Genomic DNA, 6,536 nt, shown 5'->3' with positions numbered 1-6,536 from the left:
AGCGAGAGTCCAAGGGAATGCGATTTTTTTCTCGCGTATAGAGGTTTCACTAGTTTCTCGCTCATGGAAGTAGTCCGTCGGAATAGTAGACAGATTCTCGCTTATCCAAGTACGACTATATATTAAAAAGTACGTATTTTATCATTAAGTGTAATAATCTAAAAACATATTTACATAGCTTACAATAAGAAATCGCACTCGACCTCTAAGTTGTCATGAACTTGACTTGATTTACAAGTCTTACATATATATAAAAAAAAAACTTTCAAAGTAAATAGTAATTCATGATTTAATTTTGTCAAAAAGAAGTGATTTACATTTTTTAAAGATAAAACTCAGCTACTTTTTTAATTAGTTACGTATTGTTACCAAAAAAAACGGCTCAAAGTAAACTTATTTCATCCTAATAACTTTTTTTACAATCAAAATGTATTGAAAAGTGAACCTTAACATAAGTGCAGGTAAATTCAAAATGGCTTAACAAAAATTGTTCGATACATTAAAGGAAAATTCGGATTTTTTGTACAACTATGTCTATACAAAAGATTTAAAAAAAACACCGCACAGAACCAAACTAGAGCATCACAACCAGGCTATATTAATCACAGGTTGTACCAATGTACTTTATAATCTACCAAAAACCCCACCTATCCAATGTATCACACTGTGCCCAAACAACCTAGATATAGTCTGACCGGGAATATAAAAAAAAACTTGAGAGGTGTGTTGGGACACCCGGATGGAACGAAGTTCCTTTCAATTAATTAGTGAAGGAACCAATGTTTATTCTATGAATAAAAAACTTAAGTCTTCACAAGAAGTACATTTTATTTCTATGAATTTTCGTTATATATTGTCACGTCGTTGCCATGGTTACTATAGCAGTGTCGTGACAACTTTTCGTAAGATTTTTTTCCGTCTAGCCCCTCTTTCACAACGCGCGATAAGGAACTTCGTTCCAAAATCTTTTACATTGCAACACTTTATACGGTACTAATTGCAGTGGCATTTATATTTAATACAAAGTTTTTTTGTATTTAATACAAGTTTTTTATATTCCTGGTCATACTGAAAAAGTAATTACTAATTACATGTGAATAAAAAAAATAAATTAAAAACAAACCTTAAACATAATTGTTACAAAATATCATACTTGGTCTAAAATTAAAAAAAAAAAAAATTCACTCGTATTAATAAATACTAGATTTTATTTTAAGTATGAGCTTAGAGACATTTAAAGACATATAAAGTTAATGTTTTTTTTTTTTAGTAGCCATTTAATTTTCTCTAGAAACGAAATAATTTCAACCATTTTGTTATGTAATTCAAAATGTCATCACTTGTAATGTAATTTTACAAATAACTGGAATGGATTTTTTTTCATCTATATATATAAAAGAAAGTCGTGTTAGTTACACTATTTATAACTCAAGAACGGCTGAATCGATTTGACTGAAAATAGGTGGGCAGGTAGCTTAAAACCAGGAAACGGACATAGGATAATTTTTACCCCGTTTTCTATTTTTTATTCCGCGCGGACGGAGTCGCGGGTAAAAGCTAGTTAGATATAATTAGATATTATTCTGTAATATTTATCTGGCTTTAAAACATTAATCGTGGGTTTCTGAGACCTAAAAACCTTATATAAAAAAATTGTTATCTCAGTTTTATCAAAGACTAGCTTTTACCCGCGACTTCGTCCGCGCGGAATAAAAAAAATGCACACAAGATAAAAAAGTTCCTATGTCCGTCTCCTAGTTCTAAGCTACCTCCCCATCAATTTTCAGCTAAATCAGTTTAACCGATCTTGAGTTATAAATAGTGTAACTAACACGACTTTCTTTTATATATATAAGATAATGAGAGGGATGACGATATGATTTATAAAGAGATTTTGATCTCAGAAACCAACAATTAGCATTATTTATATATTTACGTATAGATTTATTGAAAATACAAGACATAACTTTTGTACTCTATACAAAGTATGACATTATTTTAGATAGAAGTAAATATTAAGAGAGGTAGATATATACAATATTCTTGTACCCAGAGCGTTTTCATTGTTGAAACACATGTCTAGAAACATATTCCATCACTCACGTCCATTTAAAAATAAAGTTTTTTTTACATGTATTTTTGCTATGGAAACGCACAAAACAATTTTTAGTATTTTTTTTCCTATTTATTATACGAATTTATTCTTTAACGTAATATTTAAGAAGACCATGTTTCTTTATATAAATCGATGGCTCCTATGTAAAAGGATAAAAGTAACAAATAGATGATTTTTTTACTTGTTTATGTTAAAAGCTACCTATTAGTTTAGATAACAACGTACACTTAACACAAATACACATTTACAGGTGTAATTGTTATTCTGTGCTGAAGTAAAAAGTCTTATGTGATCTATCTAATATATAAAATTAGCTGTCGCCCGCGACTCCGTCCGCGCGCAGTTAATAAATGGGGGGGGGGGGGGTTATGAAAAATAGACGAAAACTGTGACACGACAATCTAATATATAAAATTCTCGTGTCACAGTTTTCGTCACCGTACTCCTCCGAAACGGCTTGACCGATTCTCATGAAATTTTGTGAGCATATTCAGTAGGTCTGAGAATCTGACAACATCTATTTTTCATAACCCCCCCCCCTCATTTTTTAACTGCGCGCGGACGAAGTCGCGGGCGACAGCTAGTTTTTCTATATGGTTGAAACTTTTAAAGCTTCCCCTGAAAAGTTATCAATAGCCCTTATTTGTAGGAGCCATCGATATATCCAAAAAAAGCTTATACATATAGCATATGCTCGTGTAAGTTGAAAGAATCAAAATTGATTTATTATAACACTTACTGTGGGTTTCTGAGACCAAAAAATCTCCATTTAAAATATATCTCTGTTTAATTAATTAAGAAACGGCTTAACTCACGTGTGATCGTCCGGTGACGGCACCGACTAGTTTCAGACCCGTCGGGGGTCCATCTTCAGGGCGAGTGTTTCTTCTGAGGACTTCGCGGTCGCGTCGCGTCTCGCATTGAGACCTCGGAAGTCCTCAGAAGAAACACTCGCCCTGAAAATGGACCCCCGACGGGTCCGAAACTAGTCGGTGCCGTCACCGGACGATCAAAACGTGAGTTAAGCCGTTTCTTAATTAATTATGATGTCTCACGAAAGTTTAAACAACTTAATATCTCTGTTTTGTCAAATATAATGTCAGGGATGATATGTTTTATAAAGATTTTGGTCTCGGAAACCCACGGTAAGTTTTTTTGTAGTTAGGCCCTAATTTTTACATATTAAGTTATCTACAAGCTTTATTTTATGAAGATACATTATGTGAATTTATTACGTAATTAATTTGATCTTTATGAGAAATATTTTTTTGTATGACTATTTCATTATTTATGGCAACATAGTCTATACAAATCGTATTTAAATAAAAAAAAATAGATTATTCATAAACAATTCATCATCTTGTCTGTAGACTGGATGAAATCCGCGCCTGGAATTTAATAAAAACAGTATTAATAAGAGCATAATAATGTTATTTTCAAAGGTGGGCATTAACTCGTTAATCCGTTAATCGTTAATTAACGAAGTTAACATTTTCCTTAACGGATTAACTTTTAAGTTAAATTCAAAAAGTGTTAACGCTCTTGTTAACTTCCGTTAAATTATACTTCCGTTAATTTAGTCCGTTAATTGTTACAATAGACACTTATTGACATGTTGTCATTTTATTTAAATTATGCAACAGGCTACATTCGTAAGTTCGGCTATGTTCGGCGACCGTCGGCGAGTCGAATGGTGAACGAGAACGAGAGAGAACGAGAACGAGCGAGTGTGATGCATGTTATACAAATACAATACACCGAGCGGCCGGGATAGACGTGATCAAAAGAGTACCACAGAATCCTTGTTAGAAAATAGTGACGATTTAAACAAACTTACCTCTATCAAATATTGCGAAGTTTAGGCGCTAGACACCTTCAAAGTTTAATAATTATTTCACATTTACACAAATATCTCGAAAAGTCTTTATTACATTTTATTCACATTAAAACTGGTTTTCATTTATTTAACATCACTTTTTTTAGAACAAGACTTTGTTATAAAATCAACATAAGGTTCGAAAACACTTTACTCTTAATACAATAATTGTTATACGTGAGACGCCAAGTCTATTAAAAAAGATAAACTCTGCGTTGAATAGCAATCAAAATAATCGAGTGTGCATTACTCTTCAACGTCGTACCTAAAATACAACTAAACTTTGTTGCAGACAAAAATATTTACTTTAATGTTGGAGTTTAAAGACAACGAAAAATATAAAAAAAAAATAGTTTATGGTTCATTTGAAAAAGTGTACAAATAGGATTTTTTTGTCATTGCGTAGATAAGAAACAAACAATGAAAAATAAATTTAAAAATTCGAAAGACGAAATGTGCACGCAATAAACGTTCCTTAAAAACAAAAGGGATTTAGGTGTTTATTACCGTCGTTTGTTTTTTTGGGGCTTCTTCATAGTCAACGAAAAATAATTTGAACAACAACAAAAATATGAACAAAGGATCAAATGGACAGCCGCACAGAGAATGCGATAACGAACTCGATGGATTTATGGCCCCAACCCTTCTAATGGTCGGGGATGCACGTGCGCTGCGCAAAGACAATAGCGAAGATAATTTGTTTGTTTACAAAAAAAAAGTATACGACAAAACGAGAAAGAATGAGGAAAAAGATAAAATAATTATGTTAGTGAAATAATGTTAAACTGTGTTATACTAAATTTAATATATGAAATGTCGCCACAAGTGACCTTTACAAAAAGACATCGATTTTTTTACGTATATCGAAAGTTTATTTTAAAATTAATCGAATGTCGTTGAAAATAATTCAAAAAATATTCTTACTAATTAACTATAACGATTTTATAGGTGATAAGAAAGAGAGAAGACATCACCCGCGATCGGTTATTTTCGTTATGTCGTGTAACTTATGCTCTATACACTGAGAGTAATTTAACTTGATTTAACATATAACAATAGATCGGACGATAGATCATTAGATGATAGAAGTTATCGAAGGCATCTCAGTTGTATAGTTTGATGCGTTGAGATGTATCACTGGATTGGTTATATAGTTTATTTATCAATGTTATAATAAGTTTCCTCTGATGTTAGAAGTTTTATTAATAAATCTATATTAATAAACAAAAAGTACGTAAAAAATGATGTCTGTTCGTGGGCCCTTAGCTAAAATAAAATAAAAAAATATTACCAAATTATACATAAAATTAAATGTCCAGTTGTTGGAGTATGAGCAAATGAATATCCGGGTGCAAATAGTAACAGATAAATGTAAATACTGCACAAAAGTTTTGATTGTTTTCTTTTGAATATTATCACATGTCTTCTTACTGTTTAATAGAAAATTTATGTTGTCTAAATTTAGTTAGCTCTCTAATTCCGTGACGTCGGATTGTCGATAAAAAATTGACTGAAAAAGTCAATTGTCCATCATTGTCAGTGTAGTATATAAGTATGTGTAACTAGTGCATGCTATGTCATTATTATGGTACAGGCATTAGTACATCGCTCCTATTGTCTAAATTATATTTTAGTATACTATATAACTAAACTATAGATAGGATTAGCGATCGCCCTAGATTTCGTAAGCGCAGTAAAAAATAGCCTAAGTTCTATTGAAATTCTCGACAAAATCGGTCCATACGATTCGGAGATTATTCGTATGGCCATTTCCCGCTTGCGCCTTATACTTGTAATATAAACAAAAATTAACTTTAACTGTTAACTTTAACTTGCGTTAAATTTTCGTAAATTGAACGCTTTAACGATTAACGAAGTTAAATTTTTATTTAACGAATTAACGATTAACGAAGTTAACTTTTTGATTAACTGTGCCCACCTATGGTTATTTTTATACTAACATTCTTACTAATAATATAGATGCGAATGTTTGGATGTATGGATGAATGTTTGAAGGTATCTCCGGAACGGCTCAATGGATTTTGATAAAATTTTGCACAGATATAAAACAGTTAGGAAGAAAACATAGACTACTTTTTAAGTTTTTGGAACGAAGTTCCTTATCGCGCGTTGTGAAAGGGGGCTAGACGGAAAAAATTCTTACGAAAAGTTGTCACGACACTTTTTGCTATAGTAAATATGTTAACGACGAATGAGCGCTACTTCACCATGGCAACGACGTGACAATATATAACGAAAATTCATAGAAATAAAATGTACTTCTTGTGAAGACTTAAGTTTTTTATTCATAGAATAAACATTGGTTCCTTCACTAATTAATAGAAAGGAACTTCGTTCCATCCGGGTGTCCCTTGACACCTCTCAAGTTTTTTTTTAAGCGTCTCGGGCCACAGCTAGTAATTTATGAACAGAAAATTGCTTTTAAAATAAATAAGCTGTACCAATTCCTTATATTATATTCTGCGCAGCGATTCATTTGAAATTTCGAGCCGGCAAGATATTTGAAAATCACTATACCTATAG

Source organism: Papilio machaon, chromosome 26 (assembly GCF_912999745.1).
Source record: "Papilio machaon chromosome 26, ilPapMach1.1, whole genome shotgun sequence".
Lineage (NCBI taxonomy): Eukaryota > Metazoa > Arthropoda > Insecta > Lepidoptera > Papilionidae > Papilio > Papilio machaon.
This window is presented reverse-complemented; position numbering follows the sequence as displayed.